Source organism: Arvicola amphibius, chromosome 3 (genome assembly GCF_903992535.2).
Source record: "Arvicola amphibius chromosome 3, mArvAmp1.2, whole genome shotgun sequence".
In the NCBI taxonomy this organism is placed as follows: Eukaryota; Metazoa; Chordata; class Mammalia; order Rodentia; family Cricetidae; genus Arvicola; species Arvicola amphibius.
Genome location: NC_052049.1, coordinates 15,962,045 through 15,978,035, shown reverse-complemented (window position 1 = coordinate 15,978,035; position 15,991 = coordinate 15,962,045).

The window sequence follows — 15,991 nt, the reverse complement described above, 5'->3', positions numbered from 1 at the left end:
CTTGAGATACAGCCCATACCCATACTTCTGTGTGCTGAAAGGCAGAAAATATATCCTAGAGGATTTCACCTCAATGATCCTAGTCTCTTCTTAAGGATAGCTTAGCCTTTAGACCCTCTGTAAAGGAATCATGGAATTAATTCAAAGAACCAGATGAGCAGACTGACAAATCCTCTGAGGTGTGCCCATCTTTCCTGAAATTTCACAAACCGGGTATCCATTGTCAGCGCCGCTCTCCACATTATCTTCTAAGCTGCTGCAAGAGCATGCTAAGTTCTGAGAACCTAACAGACTTCCCATACTACACTTCCAAAATCCTTCACAATCCTCTAATATCAATGGGATTGAGCCTGTTACAGCAATAGCTCAAAATCCGGGAACCAATTTTTCTACTGGTTTGCTTTCTGTTGTTTTTATTAAAAACAACATGCTAAAAAAATGAGGAGGAAATGGTTTATTTCACTTAAAGAATACTCTCTGTGAAGGGCTCAAGGCAGGGACTTCAGAGGCATGAACTAATGCAAAAGCAGAGACGCACACTATGTACAGTGTTTCTATGTCTTGCTCAGCCTATTGTATTTAAGAACACACGACCACGTGCCAAGACCTTTGACAGTCACAATTCTCTGAACCCACCTATGTCAATCATCAGTTAAGAGAAACACCCATAAACTTACCCACTGCCAGATTTGATGGAAAAATGTTGTCAAATGCTGTTATGTGATAGACAACTATCTATCACAGTGAAGCAGCTCTCGCTGACATAACTTGAGGGTTGAATTATAGAAATTGTTCAGACTTCTTCACTCATTCTAGCCGGTTTGTCTTCTAAAGTTGGTAGTTCAATACTTTCCCGGAAGGTGAGGCAACAGCTCTATACATTTGCTCTTTCTTTCTGTCTTCCTTCTTTTTGTCTCTCTTATTTTGTTTTTTGTTTGTTTTGCTGGTGTTCATTTTTTGTTGTTGTTTTGTTTTTGAGATAGGGTTTCTCCCTAGCTTTGGAGCCTATCTTTGAACTAGCTCTTGTAGACCAGGCTGGCCTTGACTCACAGAGATCCACCTTCCTCTGCCTCCCAAGTGCTGGGATTAACAGCATACACCACTGTAACCTAGCTACTGATGTTGATTTTTTTTTAAAAAAAATATTTGTTTATTTACTATTTGGTTTTGTTTAGTTTTGTTTGGTACAGGGTCTTACTAAGCAAATCAGGCTGACCTCAAATTCACTGCACTCTTCCTATTTCAGTCTTCCAAATTAAGATTACAGGTGTGGGCTCCCATGGCAGACTACGCCCTGGATTTCTCAAAGTGTTTTATTTTGACTTCATTCTTCCTTCTGAAACATAAGACAAAAAAGTGAAACAATAAATATGTAACAATTGCAGAAAGATGATTTTGTTTATAACCTAATTGATAAGAACATGTAAAATATCTAACAGTCAAGTTTTGAAAATAGATCTTGTCTTAATAATTGAGAGAGAATTCAAGAAAGACACTTGATAGCAACCTCTGGCCTTCACCTGCACATGTACATGTTACAGGATATTTGAGCACACTATGACACCCTGAGGCTGTGTTAATAAAGTTAACCTTGTATCAGAGGGGAGGAACAAGCGACCAATTGACTGGAATTAGTCATAGAGAAGCCAGGAATATGTCTATAGAAGACACAGAGGAAGGAGTAGGGAGGGACTTTGAGATTTTTGTAGGCTCAGACCTGGAAAGTGTGGTGAAATGGACAGCTGGTGATCCTCTGCTGCTCTGTCAGGTTTTTATCCCATAATCTCACTCCTGAGACTTTATGAGTAATAGAACAATTTAGAAACACACAGCATGTACACAAGTCCTGCACTAAAACACACATACACACACACACACACACACACACACACACACACACACACACACACATACACAAAATGAAAGACAGACAGTCAGGCAGAGATAGATTGATATTGCTCAAAAATCTAAGGTGAGCTCATTAACTTGTATAACACCCTCTAAACTTAAATATAATTTGTTATGTAACCATAGTCTGCTCAAAGGCATATCTATATATCTATAGATATATAGATATATAGATATAGATATAGATTACCAAAGAAGCAATGTATATTTCAAGTATTTTCTGTTATAATCATGTAAGCCCTAATGAAGTGTACACTAATTACTTAGAGGTTTATGAAGAAGAGATCAAGGCATGGTTATTTATAACACAAAACACAAACAAGAGATTGTTGGCTGAGAATGTAGCTCAGGGGTACATTGCTTAGCACTTATCAAGCAGGTGAAAGTACTAAGACTCTTGTTCAGTATTAAACACTGCAAACTGGAATGTTTATAGATGCAAATATATACATAGATGATTGATAGATGAGACCTAGATAATATATGTGAATTCAATTTTCAGCACTGTAATATTATTGCACAGCTTTTGAATTATGACAATATGAACTCGTTTTATTTGAAGCTGTAAATAAAGACACAACCTACAAGTAGCTTGAAAATAACTGGTTATTTTCAAATATAAAGGAAATCGATTATTGCAAGTTGCAAAACATTGGACTAAATGTAACACAACTTGTTATTTGGGTAAATAAGCCAAAAATTTTTATCCCTGATGTTTAATCTACTTTAAAATTATATAGATACACTATTATACAAGTTTGCTAGGGATGGATTATTTGACAGCCTTCTAAACTGTTCTGGCTGAAAACAAGTCTGTATAACAGCAATTTTTCCCTACAAACCAAAATCAGTTTCAGAATAGAAGATGAGCAGAGATAAAGAGAAAGCCCTCCACCAGCAAACCATCTTTGGCCAGCCAAACATAATGGGAAATCATGTAAGTACCGCAATTAAGCTAAGTGAGGGCTTTCCTTGTTTAATGACTGGTTTTATTTTTCCTGGGAGCTGAGAGGGACTTACTGCTGCAATATATGCTTACAACAAAACATGTGACAGAGTGATACCTCATTGTTTTAAAGGACAAAAATCTACAGAGCATCTGAGATGGTTGTTGGCTACAAGAATGGCAGAGAGATCTGTTTATCATTTAAATTTTAAAAGTAGTAGTTACAAACACATGAGACATATTTGAAATATTTTTTTTTTATTTAAAGAAACTTTATTTCCTTGGGTAAGAATCCAAAAGAGCTCAGTAGCATCAGCATTTCAGGAATCCTGTGAAAATTATTTCATCAAGGATATGAAACTACATGGTCTGTGCTGTAGTCAGGATCTAGAACATCACCCTAACGACTGATGAGCCAAACTCCAGGGGATCGGGCAGTAGCACAATTGGAAAGATAGAGAAATAGTAGATATGGGTCCTGACGCAGGACCCATACAATGCCTTTATTATATTGAGTCTATGATATCTATATCAAATTCTAGACACTGTATCACCATGAAGCTTTTTTTTTCTACTCCTCATATCCCATCTGTAGTCAGTTTTATTTCTACCTGCTGCCTGCCATGCTACTCTGCCTGGATCGAAATCTATGAAACCCAGAGACAAAATAAATATTTCCTTTTGTAAGTTGATTTATAAGTTAATTTCCTTTTGTAAGCAATTTGTTTCAAGTGATGAGAAACTGAACACAATAAACTCTCTCATTTCTAATTTATTAAATTGTTTCCATTATGGAAGTTGTGAATTTCTAGTATCCAATGTTTATGCCTTACTGGATATTGTTTAAGTTTTTGAGATTCAGAAATGCAAAGGAAGAAAATTAGTGCAGTTTATTTGTTTTTTTATCTAGTGTTATCCCTGTCTTCTTGTTGATAATTTTTTTCACAGAAATATACACACACATACAAATTTTTGACTTCTAATCTAATTTGAGAATCACAAAGAATAATAAGTGACTTAGTCACTACCCGTACTTGCTCTGTGTGATTACTTTTGAGGGATCTTAAATTTTATTGCATTATATTTTGTTCTAAGAGGTCCTAGATTTGTGTTTTTAATTACCTCTAACTGCCATTCTGAGACAAGACACGTTATTGCATGAGATTAGGCTAATAGAAGCTTCAATACAGAAAGACAGAAAACAGGCAATCTGACAACAGAATATCGCAAGAAAACAAAAAAATAATAATTCTTATCAAGTTGTTAATCTACAGAGTTTTGTTTGGTGATGGCAAAATCTAAATATAGTAAAACAAGATTATTAATAATAAAATAGTGAACATAAAAACCATGATATTAGTGTTTCTTGAAAAATAACTAGTATAAATAAAATAAATAAATTAATTAATTAATCAATTAAATAAAATGGCTTGACATTTGATTGGGAATTACAAACATGAATAAAAGTGCTTATTAGTAACTACACATAGAGACAGACATGTGATATCTTAATATCTAGAAAGCAGTGGCAAGATTGTGGTGACTTGGTGGCCAGAACAGGCTACATAGAATGATCCTGTCTCAAAAGGAACAACAGCTGTGCATGTCACTGAGTAACAAAAGGGAGACCAAACAAAGCCCAGAAGGCCATAAATTCAATTATGGAAAAATTTAAATAATGAAACATGGAGATATTTCTTTTAGAATATTAGTGCTTGAAGAACACAGTGGCTTAAGTGTTTTGAACCAGAGAGAAAATCATTTAAATGAAACGATAGCACAATGTTCTGTTTTACTAAACTGTGAGGAAGCAATGTGTGGAAAAACAGTTAAGTTAGATACGGGACTCATTGGGCAGATGAAAGGGGAATCACTGAAATGAGTAGAGTAGCAGTCTAGTCCTTGGGTAAAGAATGCCATTAAAACATGTTTGCATGTGAGGACGTTATAAAGGTGTTAGGTAAAGAGCAATTATTAAGCTGGAGAGCCAGCCAACCAGTTATGAACACCAACTGATCATCCAAAGGACCAGGGTTCAAATACCAGAATCCCTAAGGAGACTCCTAACCCTCTGTATCTCCAGTCTGCAAGGATCTAAACCTTCTTCTGGTAATAATGGAAGCTAAGCATTTATAAAAATAAAAATAATAATCTGTCTTAATAAAAAATTAAAGATTGATTTCTTCATCTTATTTTATTTTTTAAATTTCATTTTTTTATTCCATCCATAGCTCCCTCCCCACTCCTCCTCCCACCAACACTCTGTCCCCACAGCCTACCCCCCTCAACTCCTCCCAATGGATAAGGTCTTCCAGAGGAAGTCAACAAAATTAGGCACATTAAGTTGAACCAGGACCAACCCCCACCCCACTGCTACATTAAGGTTTAGCATGGCATCTCACCATGGGGAATGAGCTCCATTTTTAGGTTTAGGTGCTATGCGTTAGTTTGAGTGTGTGAGTGTGTGTGTGTGTGTGTGTGATTTTATGTTGATAGTACTTCTTAAAATCTGAAATATCATGAATAAGCCAATTTCAGAATTAATGTTAACAAGAACATTTTGAACAAACTCACTAAAGCATTTAGGACTGTCATACAAAATTATGAAACATGTACATTTTTTGTCTTTCAGATAAAAACATGCTATATTTATGTGTAAATATTATGTGAGCATAGAAGGCATTATAGTTTTGGTATTGATATTTTCTTCATATTTCATCCTGGCATGATCCAGTGCAACAGCATGAGGAGACATGACTTCATGCATGCAATTAAGTATTCTATAGAAGCCATATTTAAAACAAAGAGTTTGACTGTTGATGCTTCTACTATTCCTCCTTTCAGATGAGTAAGCAGAGTTCTACCCTTCCTGATACAGCAACAATCTGAACACTCAATAACCCTCAGCACACAAGAGAGTCTCAGAACACTTTGCTGTCAACCACATCAACCTCTAGACTTCTGGGGACATTCTGAATCTATTATTTATAAATCATACAGTCTTGGAAATTTTACTACCATACCACAAAATAAATAAGTAAGTAGCCACCAATGAAGCTAGGAGAGGTTATCTGATGTGGAATTACCCTCTGTATACTGTGAATATGTTTTATTACTATTAGTCAATCAAAAAAGTTCTTTCAGCCAATGGCTTAGCAGAGCAAAGCCAGGTAGGAAATCAGGACAGAGATATAGATATAGAGAGAGTAGGCAGAGTCAAGGAGAAACCATGTAGCTGCTGAAGAAGAAAGCTGGAACCTTAGGAACCTTACTGGTAGGGCACAGCATGTGCAGATACACAGATTGATAGAAATAGGTTAATTCAAGATATAGGAGCTATCTTGAAATTCACTAGAGTCATTGGCCAAACAGTGTTGTAATTAGTATACTTGCTGTGTGATTATTTGGGTCTGAGACTTTGGGAAACAAATGAGCAGTCTCTGCATATAGTTATCACCATAGCAGAGAATTTGGAAGAAGAATGGATGAATATAAATTCCTCTTTATGAGAAATCTTCAGATAAAAACAGTTGTAAAACATTAAATAAAGGAAGCAATGTCAACTTAAAATTTCCAAATATTCTCTTCATTAGATACAGTATAAGTTATAAATGTAAGCTATAAAATATGATGTGCGCCGGGCAGTGGTGGCGCACACCTTTAATCCCAGCACTCGGGAGGCAGAGGCAGGCGGATCTCTGTGAGTTCGAGACCAGCCTGGTCTACAAGAGCTAGTTCCAGGACAGGCTCCAAAGCTACAGAGAAACCCTATCTCGAAAAAAAAAAAAAAAAACAAATAAAATATGATGTGCATACAATATGACCCAACAATCATTTCTCATTTTATATTACATTCTGCTAAGTTCAACAGAGTTTCATTTGTCTATTCTCTTTACCCTGGACTGAATTCTGCCCTTGAATTTGTCTTCCAGGAAATTCTCTTGTCTACCAATTCCTATTATACTAGTTACTATTCTGTTGCCGTGACAAATCAGCATATACGAGCCAACAAGCCAAAGAAAGATTTTTATCTGGGGTTAAGGTTCCAGTGGGATAAGAATCCATCATGGCAAGAAACCCTGTAGCAAGCTTCAGGCTGGTCAGCAAAAGCAGGCAATGCATCTTTAAGAGCAGGAGCACAGCAGAAACAGACTACAAGAGGAATGGGGATTTTAATAAAAAGGTCTTTCCCTAATGTGACATTTCCTCCAGTAAGATTACAGGACCTAATTGTCCTCTAGCAATGCAACAACTGGTAACTGGGGTTCTAATGTTTCTGAACATAAAGAACATACCTAATTCAAAAGAGCACACCTGCTATTAAAGAACCTCTTCCCTTCAATCTCATTTACATTTGGCTCTTGGGGCAGTCTTATCTTTGCAGTCTCATTTCTCAGTGATTACTTAAAGCAATGTTGGCATTGTCATAAAAGTTAGATTTTTTTTTTTGAGACAGCATTTCCATGCTTTGCTTTGGTGTCTTTCCTGGAGCTCATTCTGCAGACCAGGTTGGCCTCAATCTCACAGAGATCTGCCTACCTCTGCTTCCCAAGTTCTGGGGTTAAAGGCGTGTGCCAGCACTGCCTGGCTACAATGTAGATTTCTCATATCCTTATTTTTAATTACTTCTTTTATTTTTTGATATTATATCTACACTATTTCTTGTTTTTCCCTTTAAATTTTCTTATATACATACAGAAATGCATATATATAGTCACTTGTTAAAATTCATAACTGCTATTTTCATCAATAATTTCATTTTTAATAACTACTGTAATAGGTATTAAATAGTATAATAAGTATATGCAACTATGTCTTGACATTTAATGTCTAAAAATTTCATGAACATTAAAGAGTGAATGTATTTACTTATCTTTGATCTATAATACTCTTATTAGTAGTGAGCACATCACAAGTATATCATAGAAACATTAACCCTTGTAGCAGTTCATGTTCTTTACGTTCATCTTACCATTTCATAACAGCATTTTATATTCTGAAAATCTATACTATGACATTCAGCCTTACATATCTTAAAGTTTTTTTAATGTGATGCGATTCTATTCATGATTGATTCTTAAACAATACATCTCACAGACAATATGACTAGTTTCAAACTATTAAGCTTCAATGGCTTGTTTAATAGCTATAGAAAATCACTTGCTAATTTTTTTCTTTTAAGAAGAATTAAATTTAAGCATATTTTTGACTGATGACATTTTGTCCAACCGAGATAAAGATTAAAGTCATTATAGTCTGCTCAGAAGATGTACACTAATCATGAAGAATGGTAATCTGCAGTAACGAACATTCCAAGGCATATAATAATTTGTATCTTTTTGTTCTACTTTCCAGTCCACAAACAAAATTCATCACTATCCTCCACTTATCATCATTAAACAAGGAGATAAAGATATAAAATTAATAGTTATAAGGTTATCAAACAATATTTTGCTATAAGACAGGATCCGGAAATATTATGGTGTTTTGATAATTACTTATTTCCACATCTTTAGAAATACTTTTGGTAAATTTTAAAAAAGTATATAATATCTATGATTAAAAAGACATGATGAAATTCATCTGCATAATTATATGTCCTATAAAGCAGTTTTCATATAAACAGTTTGACATTTCTAAAGTTATAATATTTAAAAATAGTAAATTATAGAATATTAATAATAACTATGTCATTATAAGTTTTATTTTATTTAAAATTAATAACAACATATGCAATCAAAAAGGTTATGCATCTATTACTCTTATCTTCCCCCCTTGTACTAAAAATAGTGTCTTTTCTCAAACAATATATCCTGACTATAGTTTCTCCTCCCTCTACTCCTCCCAGTTCCTTCCTATCTTACCTCCTACCTGGTCTACTATTTTTCTTTCTCTTATTAGAAAAAAGACAGGCTTCTAAGAGGTAACAACAAAGCATAATAAAATATAATAAGCTAAAAAAACCCACATCGAAGTTGGACTAGTTAAACCAACAAAAGGAAAAGAGGTTTAAAAGAAGGCACAAGAATTCACTGGTTCACAAACGCAGAGTGCCATACGAACACTAAATTGGGAACTATAATATATTTACAGTGGACCTGGTTCAGACCTGGGCAGGCCCTGTGTTTGCTGCTTCAGCATCATTCAATTGATTTGAGTGTCACTGTTATCTTTGCTTCCTCTGTCTTTTCTGAGTCTTAGACTCTTCCTGTTTCCCTTCCCATGGGGTTTTCTCAGTTCTACAGGGAGTGATTTGATGGAGACATCCCTTTAAGAGTTGTGTTCCATGGTCTTTCTGCATTATATCTGGCTGTGAATCTCTGTATTTGTTCCCCAATGTTGCAGGAGGAACAGTTTCCAATGGTAGCCAAATACAGCACTGATAAGTGTATAAAAGATATCATAAGGGGCATTTGGTGCATTAGGGAATTGTATCTTTACATTTTTTTGTTTTAGCAGAGTAATATTTTGTCTTACCATATCTCTGGGTTCATACTTTATCCAGTAACTAATGATGACAGATGCAGAGCTTGGGGAATCTTGGGGGGGGGGAACTCATAAAATCAACTATCCTGGGTTCATAGGGACTCTCAGAACCTGAACTGACAACCTGTGTGTGTGCCTGCATGGGACTGACCTAGGTATCATTCACATTATGTTATGTTACAGTTAGTTGTGAATTCCTTACAGTGGCAATAGGGGCTGTCTCTGAGTATTTTACTGGCTTTTGGGACCCTACTTCTCATACTGGATCCCTTGCCCAGCCTTACTACAAGGGGAGCTGCTTAGCCTTACTGTAACTTGATATGCCAAGTTTTTTGACACTCATTAGAGACCTGCCCTTTCCTAAACAGAAATAGAGGAGGGGAGGAGGAACGTATGGGAAGCTAGGGAAGAGGAGAGACTGGGAGGAGAGAAAGAGGAAATGAAAAAATATACTGACAGGCCATGCTATGCATAGAAAAGAGAATGCCTCCCAGGGTGAGCAAGAAATATGTTCATACAGGGCAGGTGTGGGGATTTTAGGAGGACAAACTTGCCTAGAACGGGAAGTAAGAAGCAGGGAACGGCATGGAACAGCAGGGAACGGCATGGAACAGCATGCTCTGGACTGTGGTGAAATATCGCTGCTCTGAATAATCCTCTATGACGACTTAAAGATGGATTAGGATTCTGCCTTTTGTCCTGCGTTGCTTTTCTTACCTCTTACCAGATATTGATGGCTTTGTATCATCTCTGTGTTCATTGCCCATCTCTCCCACAGAGATGTGAACAGTGTCCAAGCAAATACTGGTCAGTATGCTGTGTTCCAGAGCTAGACCTTTGTAGATGCTCAAAAAGAAAACATGTAAAAAAGTAGCATTTGGTTTTACCACATATTTTGGGGCTTTTTAGTCCCCAGTTCTTGGTAATCCAAGCAATGTCAAGTATGCCTTTCATGAAGGTGACTGTCTGTAAGCCCTGATAGTTGATTCTGTGAGCTAGCTGTGTTCCTCGGCCTCTCTGGTTTCTACAGTCCCTCTCCTTCTGTGAAGTTTCCAAGTTTCAGGGGAGGCACCTGATGTGGATCTCCAATTTGAGCTCCGGCTACACCTAATGTTTGGCTGTAGGTCTCAGCACCTGTTCCATTAACTGCGGGAGGAAGCTTCTCTGATGACAATTGGGCTAGGCACTAAACTCTGGGTATACCATTAGGAATCATTTTGTTGCTTTTCTCTTCTATCTTGGGTCTTTGCGCAATCCAGCCTCAGGTTCATGGTCATCCAAGCATTGTCAGGCGCAGACTCCCTTTCCCCGCATAGGACTTAAGTGATTTCCCCGCTATTCTAGCATGCATTACACTCACAATTCCCCAGATTCAGGCTTTCAAGCGCTGCCCTTGCATCTTCAATCTCAAACTCTTAAGAATCCCAAAAGCAATGTACCCCCGAAGTTCGTGAGGTAGGCTCTTCAGACTTCCCTGGCACTTTCAGCTGCAGCCCACTTCTACCCAGGTCTCCTTGAGGGCGGTGCACCTGAGCAAGCTCTTTTCTCAGAAATCACAGGGGCTAAGAAGCCGGGAAATCATCCCATGAGGCAGGATACTAGGCTACTAGAAAGGGGAAGGGAATCCATAAAATATCTGTCACAGAGATCGAATTGTGATTAATTGAAATCATAGAGGATGGAAAAATACCATCTGTTTAACAGTATCCAATTATGGATAAGTTGAGAACGAAAATATCACATAAGTTCCCACGAGTTTCCCATGGGATCCCTTAGCCTTTGAGGGGAGTGAATGGGAGATGGGCTGTGGAGAGGAGCGAGGGCCTGGCCAGAGGAGGGATGGAAGGGAGAACAGTGGTTGGAATAGAAAGTGAAATTAAAAAAAAAAAACAATTAAAAAATCATATTAATAAAATGATGCATAAGGATGAAGATAAAAAACAAATTATGAAAATTGAGTCTATGTATACCTTCCTAACTAAATTTAAAATACAAAGCAAGGAAAGAGTAGAATAAGAATTTAACAAAAATTTCCAGGGCCATCATTCCTAGCTTCAAGGCTTTTAGTTTTCTTTGATTTGATTTGATTTTAATCTAAAGTCAAATGGAACTGAGTTCTATCAGAGTGCCATTAAATGCATTGAGACACTAACTTGTACAGACTACATGACATTTCAAATTTAATTTGGAAATGGTATTTCCAAATAGTCATAACCTGTTCATGTTCATTTGGGCTTTATTTTTTGTTTTGTTTTGTTTTTAAGGGGGTCTTTTTTTTTTTTTTTAGATACTGTGTTTCTGATTTCCTGAATCTTCTGTAAGATTGGATAGGAGGATTGCCTGGCTCGTCATTATTTGCTTGAAGAATACTACAAATTGTGGGGCAGCTGTTTGGTATCCTGAAGGAAACCTCAAGCCACAGTGAAGTAAATAGCCAGACAGAGTCCGAGTAACAGTATGTTTCCATTTCTCCTTTGTGAAGCAGAGCTCTGGTGTGTGGACTACTGATCCGTTTAGAGGTTAAGAGTTCCATGTTTAAATTGATCTCACTCTTCAAATTAATCGAACTTAATACTTCCTCATTAAATTCTCAAATTCTAATTCCACCCTGCATTAGATGTTTTTGTACCATACAATAAGAAATGTGGATTAAATAAAAGTGATAGATTAAGTCATTAAATTTTTAATCACATATAAAGTTATGCTTCAGTGTTAGAAAGTCGATATCTTTTAAGAAGCCTTAGCACGACTAAGCTGATTACTAAGACACTAAGTTTAGGATTATTAAAGTACACGGAAGCCTAAATTCATATTTTAAATCTTGAATTAAGAAATAGAAGAAAATTTTCAACAAAAGTCACTTTTCATTCTCTGTGGGCAACAAGAAAAATGTGAGTAGTTAAGTTTAACCAGTTTAATTCCTACAATTTATGGGAGGAAACAGTGAGCCAAGTAGAACAAGTAACAACAGTAAAACCAAGCAGACACAAGGACATCACCGTCCTCGAAGAGCACAGAGAGAAAAGTGGAAAGGGGCGTGTCTCACTCATCTCCAGCTTTTCCTTCACACTTCAGTTTTTGCTCTTTCTGACAGTGTGTCTGGATTGGGAGATGCAAAAAGGAATAATAGATGTTTCTCTCTCTTTCTGCATAAATTCAAATATTTCTCATTTGGAACTCAGTATTTTATTCTTAATGATTACAACATCGATAATAAAATATAATACACTTGTTTAATATACTATTTTATAAGTGTTAATAATGAAATTCTTTACAAAATTAGAACATGGCCATAATTTCCAAAGTGTTGCTGTATACTTATTAATGAGAAGTTGTAGAATTTATGACAGCCAAAACAAAACTTTACCAAAGAACTTTCAACTCAAGTTTATTATATTTTTATTTACACAAAGTCTCACTGTGTCCTAGTTGACATTGATCTCGCAGCGTAGACCAAGCAAGTCTTCATTCTAAAAAGCTCAAATTTCATCTATCTTCTGAGTGCTGGTGTTAAAGATGTTTGCCAGCCAGTCTAACCTTATAATGTTTTTAAGAGAGTTAAGTACCTTGATCCCAAAAGAGTAAAGATGTGCCTAAGATGCAAATATAAATATAAATATCAGATATATATAGACAAATATAAACAAATAAAACACCACACACATACACACACAAACACAAACACACGCACAAACACATACCCTTCTTTCAACATTTGTTTTATTTTTACAATAGACAAATATGGAGAGTGAATAGTAAATTAAAGTAAAATTCTTATTTGATCCAACTCATTAGCCATGACCTACATAGCTTCATCAAATACAACGTGGAAAATGTGGTAAAATTAATAAGCTTCAGAAGTTATAGTGGGAGAATCAAGATGACATCACCTTTTATTTGAGTGCCAGGAATACTCTTCATCCATGGGAAGGTCTAGAATATATCACAGTTCATTGTGCTATATATTTTCCTAAATTATATACTGTGCATTTACTACACCTTATTATACTTAATATTGCCATTAAGATCCAGTCTATATTTCAAATATTCAATAGTTTGAAATATAACTAGATTGTCATTATATGAAATAGAATATCACTCTTCTTTTCTAATAATTAATGAAAACTATGTTACCTTACTTTGGATTGATAAATGATAAATGGGAAGTGTGTGGTAGAATACATCTTAAGATTCTGTCCCAAAATATTTACCTTATTAGTCTTCTCTTTTATCCATCTAGAACCATTATTGTTTCTTCATTTTACATTTTTCTCCTCACCACCCATGCAAAATATATGTTATAGTCATTAAATTCAGTGTACTTCGAGGCTGATGTAGGGATGTGTACAATGCATGCCAGAATTCAGCAAACCAAAGGAAAAATGTTTTGAGAGCAAAATAGAAAAATGATTACAGTGTCGTTGTCCTCCCAACGCATTATTTTCTTTATCAGTAGACATTTAGTGGAAATTCATAGTTTGGGAATATTTGTATTGAATATAAGGGTTAGTTAAAATAAAGCAGACAGTCTAATTCGGGGAGTGCTGGAAGTCTGTCCACTCCTATATCTGACTGTCTTTACCTTGCAAATATTTAATTAATAATGGCTACTTCATTCAGCATTAATTTCTGTATTGTAGATACAAGGTTATAAAACATATTTCTAAAGAAATTGTTAAGAGTGAATTTTATTCCAGTCTTTTTCAGTCCATACTTTTGTGCAAATTGTTTTTAGGCCATTTCTTTATTGTTTATCTTGTATTTTCTATTTTACAGTTAAGAATTACTATAACATAAATATGGTAGATGTATACTTTAAGAAGCTTTTGCAAAATTTATTAGATTTTACAGCTTCTGGGGTGTTCATCTAGGACAAGAAATCACTCTTTCTTTCTAGTGATCTAGTGTTAAGACTCCTTCCGTAAAAGTAGGTACACATTACTATTTGCACCTGCACTATAATTTCATTTCAGTTTTATTTGATTTTAACACTAGAATTTTCATGTTTTAACTTAGCAGATTTCCCTATGTTGGCATTAGAAATAAAGATTGATAAAAGCAGATATCTGTATGTACACGATTTTTTCTTTAACAAGATCTCTGTGACGGTACCCTGAAAAAGTATTTGAACTGTGAAGACAGGCATCTCCTGGGAAGGTGGGCAATACCACAACAGTGTGGGACTGCACAAGTGAAGAATGTCTTTCTTAAACTGAAGAGGATACTTAGAGAGGTTGCCAAGGCCAGCATCAAAAGCAAAACATTCTCTGGGATACGTAAAGTTCATGAAAGTTAATCAAATTGACATTTTGAAAGAGTTTAAGAGAGATTGTAGTTGGAAACAGTTTTGTAAATAGGAGGGATGGTTTTTACTTATTATTTTAATGTGATGTCGAATACAACAAAATCAACTTTTAAATTCAGTGTAAACATTGCAGAAAAGAATAAAGGTAGCTGAGAGTTGGTATCTTCAAGTACAACACAAGAATAAGCACATGCTTTTTCTTTCTTCCCATTTCAAAAACATTAAATATAGGAAAATATATGAAGAAAGTTATGACTAGAAAGAGAAGACAGTGTAGCAGTAGACAAAGATTTATGTTGATTACTAAATGATGAGCAACATATGGAATCATAAAGACAGATGTAGCTGCTCAGAGATTAACAGAAAAGGGATGTTAGTCTGGATTTGTGAACTATTCATTTTTCATTCTGATGCATTTCTTCTTCCATCCAGTAATCCGTTCACACAAAAGGAGGGTAGAACCATAAATTTGAGGATTAACATCTCAAACAAATAATAGTTGGCTAGATGTAGTTGGGAGCAGTGAGACGCTAGATCCTGAATTTCTTGTAATTCCCTGATCTGAGTGCCTACAGCTGTTCTGAGCACGAGACCTTCAGGAGTTCTGATGGCAGAGTGGTTTCTGATGGGTTTGGCTGGGGTGTGGCTATCTATATAATCTGCCCCTGAACACAATAAAGGGGGCATTCTTGGGGAATGCAAGGATGATCCGTGTTGCTGTCTCTTTGTCTGTGTGTGTTTGTGTATTTTAACCTCCAGCCCCTTGCCTGAAGCTCAGTAACTGGGTAAAAGCGCACAGAGCGCAGACACGGGGGCACAGTACGGGGCAAGCTGTAACAAAACTTCCAACCCCTTTAAAAGCAACAGGGTAAAAGTTCTATGGTGATATGCAAGAGAAGATATATAAGAAGGTGAATCCAAAGAAAAACATACAGTTATTCCCCTGGATACTGGAAGTAGACAAGACTGCCAGACAAAAGATGGGAACCTGGGGGTGGGGTGGGATTTCACCTGGAATTGTATGGAGAAAATGACAGAGCCCCACATAGAAGCACCGGATTGAGCTCCCAAGGTCCTCCAAAAGGAGGGAGATCATGAGCATGGAAGTCAGGACCGTGAGGAGTGCGTTTACCCATTGAGACGGTGGGACAGATCTAACGGGAGACCACCAAGTCCAGTTGGAATGGGACTGATGGAACAGGCGACCAAACTGGACTCTCTGAATGTGGCTGACGGTGGAGGAGGACTGAGAAACCAAGGACAACGGCGATCAGCATGAACTCTACAGCATGGACGGGCTCACTGTGAGCCTTGTCAGTTTGGTTGCTCACCTTCCTGGACTTAGG